At 39.5% G+C, this 14,651-nt stretch overlaps 1 protein-coding gene across 1 annotated transcript in view; it reads left to right on the forward strand.

Annotated features, from left to right (window-relative positions):
- Thsd7b (thrombospondin type 1 domain containing 7B) overlaps positions 1-14,651 on the forward strand; it is an 852,383-nt gene that overhangs the window by 521,740 nt on the left and 315,992 nt on the right. The gene's annotated exons all lie outside the window — the stretch shown is intronic.

Here is a 14,651-nt window from a genome sequence, read left to right on the forward strand (position 1 = left end):
AGTCATAAGTGACCTCCATGTCCATATTGTGAATGTATATTGGATATCGGCCAAGATGTTGAGATGATGCCAAAATCAGATCTAAAAGTACACATTACACTTTGTTTATATTGCATGTTTATGTGATGATTAACTATATGAATGGAAACATAACTGGATGAGCTGACTAATCTTAATGGTTCTGGCTTAAGCACAAGTGTGTGTGTGTGTGTGTGTGTGTGTGTGTGTGTGTGCACGTGCGTGTTTGCTATGTGTTCAATATGCACAGAACTTCTAAAGGCATTGTGCTAGGCTTCTGTGTCTGAAGTAGAGGGTGTTTTTATTATGATCCTCTAGGAAAGGCAGCAGATCTCTGAAAAGCACCCAGGGACTCAGGCTGCTCCCTTTTCTCCCTCATTCCTAATGCAGTTGTAACTATACAAGTCTTGACAGGAAGGACTTTATTCTGAAAATTCAATAACTTTGTCACTCCTGTTCTTGCTTTTGTTGGAGCTTGTTGGTTTATTATCCAGTCACAGGACAAGAGAGGTTGTGGCACTGGAAAATAGTCAGAGGGTGAAGGAGATGACGGCTAGACTGAAATCCAGAGGGCCCGTGGAACATCTGAATGGGGAGTTAGAGCACTAGTTCTCTTCCTTCATCTACTTTAGCAACATGGCTGGGCTGTACCAGTGCATTCCTGACTCCCTCTGCACAACCACACCTACACAAGATCGGGGTTCTCCTAGAAGTGTGAAATTATCTGTGCAATAATTTTAATTTTGCTACCCATAGTGACCCACTTAAAATTGGCTCAAAAGACACCCAGCTGTTTCCCTTTTGGACAGTACCTCATTCATCAGGTGTTGAATGCTCCCTGTTGTCAGAAAGACAACACTGTGGCACTCTGATGTAGATGAAGTAAGAGATAGAGGATTCTGTTTTTGTGTCTTAGATGTTCTTGACATATTGAAGTGCCTCCATTCTTTTTCAGTTTACTTTCACTGAATAGAGTTTACAAGAAATGAAAAAGGCAGGTTTCTAATAATCATCAAACCTTTTTTCTTCTTTCTTAATTAGTTTTCTTCACAATGAGAGGCACAGATTTCTTACACAGTAATTTAGGGAATCTATATGCTTTGCCTTTAAATAATTTCCTAAAAATCAAGGTGTTTTTCTACTTATAAAAATGCATGAAATAACCCAGTTTAAGAATAATTCTGGGTTATCTTTACTTTTGAAGAAAGGGCAGAATAAGAAATAGGCAGGAAAAGTTGAAGGAACAATGTGCTCTAAAATTGTAATTGTATAGCAGTAATAATACTTGGTTTCCAAAGATGGAAATATGCATGCTGCATGTGTACTTCTGTATGTCTATTATTTTGGTAAGATATGCTTAATGTCATAGTTTTTCATAATCTAATTTCTTTCTAGAGTCTTTAATTTGTTATTGAATCTGTAAAATTTGATTTATCCAACTTCCCTAGCTTATACAAATCATATGCTGTAAAGTATATATCCATAAAGCCCCCAAATCAATCAATAAATTATATAAACTGGATTCAGAACAAACTACTCATATTGTAAATCTGAGTACTTTATTTCTCTAATAATTTCTGTTTTAAGTGGCATTGTCTTCGTAGAAAGAAGGGAAAGATATAAAGATCACCACCCACCATTAGCTTATCAACCACCGTAGTCTAGAAAACACACAGAAATACAGCACAGTCTGAAATAGGACATCATACATAGCTTGCCAGCTGGACATCAAAACTAAACTGTCACTCTGAGTGTTAGGTTTCTGACACTTTGACAGGACACCTTGGAAAAAGTCAACTTAGAGGAAAGTAGTCTCTTAGCCCCATTTTTGAGGAGGATTCCAGTCCGTGGTCAGTTGACCCATTGCTTTTGGAAGTCAGGGGAAGCGGAAGGTCACAGCAGGGGTTTGTGGCTGAGGATCCTGCTCATTTCATGACACACGGGAAGTAAAAAAAGAGACACCCAGGAAGAACCAGGCTGCTAGCATCTCCTTCTAGAGTGCAGTCTCGGGGATCTGTCTTCCTCCCACCACTCCCATGTAGCGCAGGTCGTCCCCCACCCCCACCCCCACCCCGACTAGTGTCAAAGGCTGGAAGCTAAGCCTTTACCCATGAGCTTTTGGGAACACTCAAGATCCAGAGTACAGCTATCAGCCACCCTTACTTAGCTCTCCCATGGCAGATGTATTTCTTCTAGGGAGACAGAGAGCAAACTTCTAAATCTTTGCATTCTTATTTTCCAAATAGAGGTATCCTTTCATTACACAGGTTGATTCTGTCATGTTCACCTACATAGACCACAATCAGAAGGCTGTTTTTGCAGGTTCACTGGGGGAATCATGTGTCTAGGTGTTGATTATAATAATCAAGATCTGTAGTCAGAGATATATGTAGTCTTTGCCTTTGTTGTTTTATTTGGTTTGTGTTTGTTGTTGAAGGAGGAAGGAATGTGTTTTCTGGGAAGAAAAGTAGAGTGGTTTCCACAATATGCTTCCAGACTTAAATAGAAATGAGCTATATTATCTCTGACTGTGAGCATGGTCAATCAGGGATGGAGAGCCACTGAAAGCTACTCCCAAGAAATCCTTTCAGCAATACAATTTTTGAATGGGGTAGAAACATCTATATGGTCTCTGTGGATTTATGGGAGGGTGCAGCTACCTGGCACAGCTTTGAGTCCTGGAAACCTGATTGGGGTAATGAGATAGTGAATAAAGGACAGACAGTACAGAAAACCTGGGCCTTCTGCTCCGATAGAGAATCACCAGAAGTAGCCTGGAAACCCAGAGCATTTATTTTTATGCACCCAAACAGAGGAGATTGGTTTATTGTAGATAGCCAAAGGAGGAGGTGTGCTAGCTAATTTAGGTAGGAGGTCTCTGTAGGGAAGCAGACTTAGGCTGTTAATATACAAGAGGATGTGCTTGTCTTTAATTTCTGCACACAATGTTAGCATTTGCACACGGACTTGGGGGAAGCTTTGCCATTCCTATGTGTCTGAGGCCTTGTGGTCTTTGACATGGTCATGCTTATGTCCACAACACATTTACTCAGGCCTCCATCTGCTCTTACATATTAACTCAAGTCTTCATCTACTTTCAACAGAATGGAGGGCATGACTTCACTTACCAGATCAATATACTAGGGTATGTGATGTAACTAATGAGCAAATACTCATCCAGCACACAAGTGTTAATATCTTCAGTGAAGTTGTTTGGAAAAAAAGTGATTGTGCTTCAATATTTGTTTTATTAAAGAATGCTCATAAGCCAGACATGGTCATAATGTCAGCTCAGGAGGATGAGGCAGAAGGAACACAAGTTCAAAGCCAGCTTTCCCTATATAGTAGAATCTATCTAATGGAAACAAAACACCAACAACAATATAGACAGCAGAATGTACTATTGGATTGGAGTGCATAATGCTCTTTATCAGTTCATTCCATTTCTTCGTTCCAGGGACCAAAAGATTAATTACATGTATCATAAAAGAATATAAGAGCTATTTAAAAATGTATTTATTTTTATTTTATGTGTGTGAGTGTTTTGCCTGTATGTATGTCTTTGCACTGTCTGTGTGCCTGGTGCCATGAAGGCCAGAAGAGGGAGTTGGATCTCCTATAACTGGAGTTATAGACCACCATAAGGCACCACTGGGGTTCTGGGAACCAGACTGGGATCCTCTGTAAGAGCAGCAAGTGCTTGTAGCCACAGAGCCATGTCTTCAGCCCTCAAGAACCATTCTTTGAAAACATCTCTCTCTTAAATATAACTGTTGAATGTGTGAAAATAAGAGTGACCAGGTTAGACTGTGGAAATTAAATTGACAGTGTAGGACAACTCTCAGAATGAAACTACCCTGAGCATAACAAGAGGATGGGCCTGATAATACCATAGGCATTGGTTTTGCGAGTGGAGTCCTCAGTTCGCAGCAGAGGTTGCATTTTAATAGAAGTGAGTCACAGCTCTTGGAGGCATTTTTCATTTCCTTTATGTGTTTCAGGATAGGATTATCTCTGTGGCTTTTGTGGTAGCTGCAGGTAAAATATGCATATTTTAAAACTCAGTGATAAATTAAATATAAATATTACAGGAGATGGGCAACCTGAGGCAGAATGCTTTAGTTACACGGTGTTAACTAACTGTTGCTTCAGTATCGTCTCCTTTCACTAGCCTTTCTGCTTTTAATATAATAAGCTATGATTCCAAGGACACAGTAACCCTTTCCCCACGTCCACCTCACTCATATCCTCAAAGATATTTTACTAATGAAATGGATACTGCTGGTGAAGGTGGATAAAGGAAACTTCAATTGCTGAATGCAGTCATTTGCAAAACTCTGAGTGGGAAGTTTCTCTCCTGGCCATATTATTCTCAGTTACAGAACTATGTTCCCTTCAGGAACAGTGATATAAATTTTAAAGCCTACAGGAAGCTGTGTACATGTAATGGGATTACATGTCTTTTGTGCAGAGCCAAATCCCATCTCTTTAAGTAAAAGTGCATCCCCTGACTTTACTTAGCACGGGTGTAACTAAGGTCGAGGCATTTGCTCTGTTTATCCAGAGCTCTCTCTAAGGACTGCAGCAGAAGGAAATAGATTTGTGCATAGAGTTGTGTGCCTTTCCAAACGAAAACCAAACCCCAATGCTCCTCCCAGGTAGAAGCAACTGAACAAAAAGCTCACACCTGTGCCAGCGGCTATACTATCTACCCTGATGCATCAAGCCTAAGTTCTACCGAGACTCTGAATTCAAACAGATGTGAAAGCCTCAAAACGGTGTCTTTTCAGGCCAGCCATGCTATAAAGAAGTCCTATGGTGCATAAGACAAAAACTAAATAACCCCACTTTAATCCAGGTGTATGGAAAGTGAGAATTGAAGACTACGGGAGTCATTAAAGTCAACAAGCACTTCAAGTCATCTGTTTTCTGGAAGGACCTGAAAAATAAGAACTGGAAGTAGGAAGGATTGGGGGCTCGTGGAGCCTTTGAACTTATGCCAGGAAGGAATTTGGACCCTCACACTAGAATAGTAATGCTAAGGATGGATCAGAAGGAGCACACATAAAAGGCGTTTAAGAAAAAGAAATCAATGCCATCCAGTAGCTAATCTTATGCACTAAGAAAAACATCACGATGAGTTGAAAGCACACAGTATAAACCAATGAGGACTGGACGATGCAGACAAATGTTGGCATAAATTATTGACACAAAATGAGCACATGATATATACACACAGAGGCCTCATTTGGATATTATTTCAATCAGAGTTCTCTAGAGGAACAGAATCAAGAGGCCAAGGGAGCCTAAAATGAGATGATCTTCCTGGCGACACACCCTTTTTATCTGGGCTACTATGAGAAGAGGATGCCCATAATCCAGGTGGGACTTCCCCTTCAATCAAGGAAATCAGGATGCTTCTTCAGGTGAGACTTCCTACTCAGGTGATTCCACATGTGGCAAGTTAACATTTAAACCAACTTAATAGATATTAGGAGCCACCCATTCTACACATGCATATTTGGAACTGCATACTCAAAAGTTGTAGATAATACCATGTGCTTTTACAGTTTAAGTAAAAAAAAAAAAAGTGTAGAGGGCAAGTATTGAAAGACTAGGGTCAAAGGAATAGTCCTTTTCTTCAAATGCAAAGCAGTATGTCTCAAAGGCCCGTTCTGCCTCTCAGGACTTGTGTGAGGTTGGTCTAACTATGCCAGCTTTCTTCTCAGAGCCTCCGTTTTCCTAGGCAGAATACGTCTACCATGTTGATGCTTTTACAAGTGGTTCTAGTTTCTCTGGAGGGGTTGATTCCCTTTCCCTTGCACACCTGGGATGAGAGTAATACTGACACTGGAGGGAGTGACTGTGGATATTACTAATGTGATTCTTAGAAATAAACTGCTGGGGATGCAGTAGAGATGAGCCAGATATGTGGGGAATGGTGGAGGCTGTGGGGCCAAGCATCTTCCTTGGGAAAGGCTTGATGAAGAGTTAGCATGTGAAAAGTTCCTCAAATTTTTCCAATGAAGAGCCGGTTGCTATTTATGCAACAGTATTCTCCATACTCCCTTGTCTATAGTCTGATGTTCTTCATGAAATGGCAGCATAGTTATTTGACTATTATAAAATTCATTGAGGTAAAATTTTTAAAGCTATGAGTGTGAAATCATCAAATTTTTATAAGACAGACAATGCATTATATTTGTTAATTGAATAGGTATAACTGAGTAGAACAAGCCTAGTTTCAATATAGTGATTGAAGATTGAAAGAATTCAGTCTAGTTTTAGAAACAAGGGCCTGGAGTAGATGGATATTGAGTGGGCAATATTACAAATATTTGTCAGCGAAGACCAAGAAAGAAGTACATTATAGCTCATAGTTCAAAGATAAGTGATGTCTATCCTGCACAACTATAAATATAAGATCAAAAACAACTAGTGGAAGAAATATCTGAAGCTGTTAGGAGCGAGGAAATAATTGAGTGACCATATGAGTGTGTCTGAAGATGGCAAATGGGATGTAACTGAATGAATAGGCGAGTTCAGGAGTTAGAAGGAAGAAAGTCCCTTTCCTCTTTTGCTCCCTAATGAGGAAACAGAATGAGGTGAAGAAACAGTGAGGAAGACAGCAGATGCTTCATGAAATGTCTCTGCATCCACACAGACCCTTCCCCAACAGTTTCCTGAGACCCAACATCCAGCAGCATCCTCAGCTCACAGGGCTTCCCTTCTCTAGTTCTTTATCTTCTCCTATAGTTCACCTGTGAATACTCAGACCTCAGGGACTCCAGGTCTCAGAGTCTGGTTCCTGCTACTCTCAGCCTTGCATGCCAGCTTCATGACCTCCTTTTTTATTTATTTTTGGGGCATTTGTCCTTCTGACTATGATATTCAACCTGATGACCCCATGTGTCCCAGGATTTAAGCTGTAGTGATAATCCCAAATTTATATTACAACAGCATTTTTCTCTCTAATTCCACGTTTGGAATTTTCACATAACCATCATTCATTCACAAACATACCATTATGTAAAATTCATTGCTTCTAAGATGAACTTATTTCCTACTTCCAGACACCAGAGCTTTCTTCTTAGCCTCTCCATCTCATGAGCTGCAACCACCCACTGACAGAATGTCAGCATTGGAATCCTGGCAGGTCCATCTTGCTGAGGCCTCCATATTCTCTTCTTCTTTCTTAGACTGCTTGTCTCTCCCTATGTCTAAGTATATGTTCTAGCAATCCATCTAAGTGTGAAGCTATTGTCATCTGTAGAGAGTAGCTCAACTGATTGCCTTGTTTGCCTGCTGAAGTTTTCCATGGCTGCTCTTTCTCATTCATTCCATGGCTGTGAGGCTGAAACATCTTCCCAAGCCAGATGTTATTTTACTTCTCCTGCTGCTGTCTCCCAGAGCAACTTAGATGCTAGCTAGTGACTAGGTGCTGCCCAAATTCCAGAGTCATTCATCACCCTAGGCTGCTTCAGCCTTCCTTTCATCTTCCTCTACTTGTTGGCCACCTATGCTTTCCCCTAGCCCCATCTCAGGTATTACCTTTCCCCAACCAAGTCTAGTCTCCCTCATGCAGCTCAGCTTCTCAGAGTGAGCTTCCTACACTTTTGTCCTTTCTGTGTTACAGTTGTATCATACCTTAGATGTGCCCATGTTAGGATTTTCAGCTCTTGAAATATAGGGAGTGTGTCTTATTCACCTTGATATCTCCAGTGCCTCCACCCTAAACATCCCTACCTTACATGTGTAATTTATATGATAAATATTTTATTTGTGTGCCAATATAAGAAGTATAGGATGCTGGCAAAAAAAAATGTGAAAATAAAAGTAAGTGGAATCCTATTACCAATCAGGTACCTGAGACTTTTTGGCTCCATCTAGAAGTTGGGCATATATGAGGAATAGCTTTTCTGGTATTGGCAGAATTGGGCTCTTGAGTGCCAAAAGCTTATTGCTGAATCTTACAGACTCATGTCCTAAGGTCTAGATTATTATAACTCTGGACTTTTGAGGCGGGACACTTTGGCTCTAGGTTCTTAGGGTTGAAGCTCATTACTCTAGACATGGATTGGCACTAGCGTGGCATTTGACCACTTTGGTAGCAAGCAGCTGTAGTTGCAGTTAAGCTTTCTCAAGGCATCCAGTGTATGTTCAAAGCAATTAGGAGGTTATGAGGGTGATCCGTTTAACTGACAACAAGGAACTTATTAGATATAAGCCTGTCAACTATAAGGGAAGTATCCATTAAATGGTCCATGAACAGTTTCAGTAATTCACAGAAATTTAAAAAAAAGTTGTTTACCATAAAGGCTTAAATGAAAGATCAACACACAATTCATGGTTGTGATAGCATCAAACAGTAACTACTCATGTTTAACAATGCTCAGCTGTGCATCAGAGAAGGGCATATTCCTCTGATCTTTTTCAATATGTGTATGATTTCATTTTACAATAAGATCAGAATTATGACATTAAAATTATTAAGAAACAGTTTTATATACTTAATTCAGGTAGTGGAAAATAAAACAGTGCTTATGAGAGAGGAATCTCCAAGAGAGAAAAGACTGTCCATTCCAAGTATGGGTGTTTTACAAATTCCTTCAGAAAATAAAACACATACTACGCTGAAGGTAAAATATCACTGATCTGAGTTTCCAGTGCTGAGACCATGATTTAAACAGATCAAGTACTATTCGCCAGATGTGTCTGAGGATGGGGATTGTGTCCCCCCTCTTTAAGTGTGTGAACCAAAGGTTCTGCCCTGTTTCTCTAGAGCTGCTTTATTCAGCCATTCATGAAGTTGCCACCAAGGGACATTTGCAGAGCCCTGGATGCACTTTCTGTGGTCATAGCTCGAGAGTGGAGGGTGACCCTCTTATGGCTCTGATCTAATCCATGTGGAGGTAAAAGTCCCTGCTGTATGACCGAGGTAGACTCTTGCTTCAGTCTTTTCTGCCCAAACACATCTACTGTGAAAATGTCTTTTCATTTTCAGGACTACTTAAAATGCTGCCCGTACAAATAACAGTTCCTATTACGTGCACTCATGGTTAATAACAAGCTAATTGCTTAACTGTGTGTATAGCTGTAAATTAATTACTAATGCACTTTTGTTTGGAGTAGTGCTAAACACATTTTTAAAGAATCATTTGTTTCAACATGTGCATATAAGGCACTTCAGAATTCACAATTGGATGGCACATGGAAATATGAATGTTTCAAAACTCCAAACTCATAATTAAATTCTGAAACATGTGCCCAAGTGAAACGTTGAACAATGTGATACTTTATCAGCAACTACCCTGGAAGTTTGGGTTTGGAATGACGTATATGGTATAATTATACTCCACATAAAGAGCTATTTAATCCATGTTTATATTTTAAGGCCTGCTCAGTTTAATTTGTATTGGTGTTATTTTAACAATCCAATTTGTGGTGAGCACAGTTGGTATTTAATAAGTAGTTTTTCTACTTTACATTACCAGAAAAATAATTGTGTCTCCATGATGGCTGTTACCTGCTAATATTGTTCTTCATTTCAGATTATTAATTATCTAATGCTAACTATGTTTGCTGGGTACAAAGACCCTCTGAACTTTTGTTTATGGGGCATATTTTATAGATATTATGTAATGAAAAATTATTATTATTATTATCTTTAAATAACTTTAAAAGAGGTTAATTCAGATTGCAATGAAAATTTTGCATTCTCTGTTGTAAGTGGATAAAGAGTATGTGGTGGAAATGATCTACTTGTCTTGAAAATATTGATTTCTTTTTCTTTGTCATTCACTATAATGATATCCTGTGTGTTTCCCATGGATCAATAATTTTCTAGACAGTGAAGAGAATTCACAGTTTACATGTTGCGTATAAATGTAGTCATTAGTCTTATTTTTAATTGCTATTTTCCACCAATTTTCTTCAGCTTTATGCAATTACCCTTAAAGACTTTTTTCTTCTTTTCATTTATTTAATTTCATTTAATCTGGCTTTATAACTGCTATGATACACTCTACTACCAAAATAAATAGAGAACTTTCTATGAAATGAAGGTGTCTTAAGTGTAAGGGACCAACCTGTATGTTAATAAGACAATTGATATTGACTTATCACATGTCACAGATGTTCTATAAAGTAGCCTTTTTTTTCTGATTCTGGAATTCAGAACAATGTGGTTTCCTGGGATTCTAGACTCACAATATTTGGAGAAGCTTTTTAAATCCTCTTGAGCAATTTAAAATTAGTAGTGGTTGATTAGCAACAAGGTGAAAGTTGAATGTTATGTAGCAGTTTCTAAGAACCAAGGCTCTGAACTCAAAGAGACATAAGTTGCAGACTTTTTGAAGATTCTCTATGGCTCCCTTTTCCTCATCACTGGAAGCCACAATTCTAATACCTGGGCCTACATCTGGTGTGGGTAGATTGTCCTCAAGGGTACAGTCCAGTGGCTGCTAGATCATGTGACTCCTTACTCCCTGGCTTGTCCATCACAATACACTCAGTACTTCCTCAAGTCAAAGCCATTGTCAAGTTGAGATCAGTATCTTTGGCAAACCAGAGTCAAATATTTGACTCATGTTTATTACTTGGCCTATCCTATTTTATTTCCAATAAAGTGGTTCATTATTATTTTCTCCTTCATTATTTTTTACTTAAAAAAGTTGATAGTCTTACCTTGTAGCTTAGGTTGGCCTGGAACTGGATATTTAGACAAGCTGGTTTCAAACTCATGATCCTCCTGACTCAGCTTCCCAAAGTCTGGAATTCCAGGCTGGAATTAGCACACCTACATTATGTGTGCTATTGTTAATACTTGGCTTGAATATTATTCAAGTATTAGATTCAGGTTCTTTAGGATAGGACACCTTTTGGAATGATCTTTGTAACATGTCATTTACCTATGCTCTATACTTCTCTGGATTTTAGTATGTGTTTCTTGCTTGATATTGTTCACATTGGTTGTAGTTCCATCTTATCTAGGTCATTATCACTCATTATTCCTGGACAATATTTGAAACCATTCCTTTGTATATAGTCTTGTATTAGGTTAGTACCTTCTTATTTAGACAAAAAAGGGGAGATGTAGTGGGTAGCCATTCCAGCTTTGATCTGGAAGTTCCAACCCCCATTGAGGCTTTGGCAACTGTCACACCTACAAGGTGGGGCCAAGGGAGGCACCCAGAGACCCAAGATCTGGATGGGCCAGTACGCTCTCTGTTCCTGGACCCTAGACGGTGGAGGTTGACTGTCCAGAGCTCCAGAGAACACCACAGGACTGCGATACACCTTCCCCAGACCCCGTGACCTACCCATCCCATCATTTGTAAGTTACCCACTAAATAAATCTTCCTTTTAACTACATGGAGTAGCCTTAATAATTTCACCAATAATTTCTAAACTTAAAGCAGTGAAGGTCCATCATACCTCACTGCATCCTTATGAAGTAGGTACTGTCCATCATTGCTCTTCTTACACTCCTGAACTGAATCCAAAGTGCCTATCTTCTCCATCATAGGCAACATACTGTAACTCCACTGAACTCAATTGGTGTACTCTTTATTTAAACACGAATACATCTAAGATGAACTACAAGTGCTATTGATTGTACTTTATGCTATAAGGTTCATGTTCTTAGAGACCCAGAAATCTCAGAGGCAGTTAGAAAATAATGTTTTATGGCAGCTGCCAACCCCTATTGAAATATAGAAATATTTGAGGAGACTATTTTCTTTAAAGAATGACACCTCATGGTACTTGCAAAGAGTGTTTAAATGTGTAGATTTAACTGACTGTTAAATATTATACACAGTTTTAAGTTTGAATCATTGCTTCTGCATTGTGCCCTTTCTCTATTCAGGATAGGAAATTGATTTGGCATAAGTGAATGATAGTAGTTGTAAACTTTCTCTATATATAGATTTGTTGTATTTTTTCATAAATTGCCTTTAAACTATAAAACACAATATTGTATACAGTCTCTTGTATAGTTCCTTCAATTGGGTAATAAAATATTGAACAATATTCCTGATAGGAAAATTGTCATATGTCACTGTTATATGCATGATGAAAATATTTCATCTACTTTGTGAAATGAGTAGGAGCAGATAAAGGTTGATTACTGCTTCACAGAACTGTATCATGGATAGAATTGTTCTGCTACAATTCATGTACTAAGGGAAATCAAACAGGAATTTCATTATACTTAGCATTTAAAAACCTAATGCTTTTTAAATTGCTTCTTATTCCTATGTGCCCATGCTCTTACAAGTTTCTAAACCAAAAAAGTAAAATAAAAAAGAAATAAGTTGATTTATTTTCACAAAATATCCACATTTCTTATAGCAATATCTTTTAATCACCTATAATTAAGAACTTAACCCTCACAAGCTCTCCTGTAAGTTACAGAAGGATGTGAAAACTCAGATCTGTCTACCTTTCTTCATTATTTCTCTCCTCTCCCCTTCTCCTCTCTCACCTCCGTCCTTCTTTTCTCTTTCTCTCCTCCTTCTAATAATTCTACCATGTGTTTGCTTCACCTATTAGTTAAGTTGCGCAGTTTAACCAAAGATTATACTATATGCTTGTGTATGTGTATTTTCTATGCAGGGATTATGCATTAGGAGGGCCTCTCCAAATGGAAAATAAAAATTTCAAAATGTGTTACCAAAACAGAGGGGATAGTTTCCCCCCATGCACATCACACTGCCTGAAACACTCTAAAGCTGTATGATTCTTAAGACTCCACAAGAGGATAATATTACTGGAGTAGGACACATACTAGACAGGGATACAGTGAGATCGGGGGAGAGAAGGCATCTGTGCTTCTGCTCATCAGTAGAGCACCAGCTGATTTTGAACATTGGTTGAGTAAGAAGTGGATGAGCAAGTGTATGTGAAAGAAAGTTGAAAGAGTTCTTGTGGCAACTAAGGAGAAGAGAGCATAAGCCAGGCAAGCAAGGACAGGCAGCGGGTTCCTATGGAGAAAAGACTGAATTCTGGAAAACTCTGGGGTTGGGAAATGTCGCAGTGAAGACTGGGTCCCTGTGTGAGTGGTGACATTCACTGTAATTCTCTCCTCTCTGGTACGGGAATAGAATATTTTCACAACTGGAACCTGTAACCTCTCATGTAATTTATATTGTGACATTGAATCCTCTCCTCCTGACTCTTAAAAACACTGTGTGGTGGAACACTGCCTCTCAGCTGGCCCGTTAATGTTTATGATGGGCATTAACCCAACTGCCCTCATCTACTCTGTGAACAGCTGCTCTGGCTGTCCCTTCTCTGGCTCCTGTGCAACTGGCTCTGACCTCAGCGGCTTTCTGTGTTTGCTTCTGGCTCTTTCTGGCATGATTGCATGCTATCCCTTCAGTGGTGTGTTCATTCACTTTAAATATCTTTAATGGATACCTACTATACTATAGGTACCTGTTGTAGATCTTGACTCTAGTAATATAATAAGCATCCCTTATCTTTTATAATAAATGTGGTATGGAAGGAAGTAGTTTACCAACCAATGAAAGGCTAATATCTGGTGTCAGTGGTGGTGAACGCTGTGGAGAAAGCTGAATAGGAAGAGAAGACAGAAGGAAGCAGAGGAGTTAAAGGATAGTTAAATCTAATTACATCAATTGAAACACTTGCTGAGAAAGTGAACTTCCAGCAGGTACTTGAAGGAGGGGAGGAGAGGGGGATGCTCATTCCTGGGAGATAGGAAACTCCCAGATAAGAGAGAGCCTATGGCATCTGGTGGATATCAAAGAACGGTGAACTTGAGGAAGAGAAGCCATCAGGAGAAAAAGTGAGAGAGGCGGACAGAGAGGTGGAGAAGCAGCAGCCAGTTGTACAGAGCCTTGTGACAATGTTAGCTGCTTGTTATATGTGTAATGGGTCCTGACAGCAGGTGTTCCCCAGGAGGTGGATGGGCTTGGCTTCACATGGTCATTGAATAGGTGAGAGATTATAAATGGAAAGGCAAGCAAAGATACCAATTTGGGGGGGGGGGTCAGTCAGTCACTAGAACCTTCCATGGGAACGATGACCATGACCTAACACACACACACACACACACACACACACACACACACACACACACACATACACACACGAGAAAAGAAATGGATAGACTTTGGATGTGTTTGAAGAATAGGAATGATGAGATTTATACATGTTTAAGAGAAAGATTAGTACAGAATGAGTAGAGATGCAGTTTGGAGGGACATCAGTCCAAGTTTGGTATTAGATGACATGAGATCCAACCAGAAAGATTACATTTAGCTAGGGGGAAATCCAGGGCTGAGTCAGAGCTAAGAGATTGGAGACTTTAGAAAGAACCAGCAAAGATAAAAAGACGTGGCCAGTGGTTCGGTAGAAATCAGGAGCAGGCGAGGACTCAGACACCAAGACAAGTCAAGGACAGCAGGGGCAGCTAACTGTGCTGAGCATTGCTGGAGAATTCTTGATAAGCAGTGATGGGTCAGTGTTGATGCCGACAAGAACTGATGAATGAAATGAGAGTTACGAGAACACAACTCGGGGTCTTTGGAAAGGAAATGGGTGCAATAAGAAAAGACATCTTGGCAAACTCCAATTTGAGGGGAGACACTGAGGCACCAGGAGGA

Source organism: Peromyscus maniculatus, chromosome 11 (genome assembly GCF_049852395.1).
Source record: "Peromyscus maniculatus bairdii isolate BWxNUB_F1_BW_parent chromosome 11, HU_Pman_BW_mat_3.1, whole genome shotgun sequence".
Taxonomy (NCBI): Eukaryota; Metazoa; Chordata; class Mammalia; order Rodentia; family Cricetidae; genus Peromyscus; species Peromyscus maniculatus.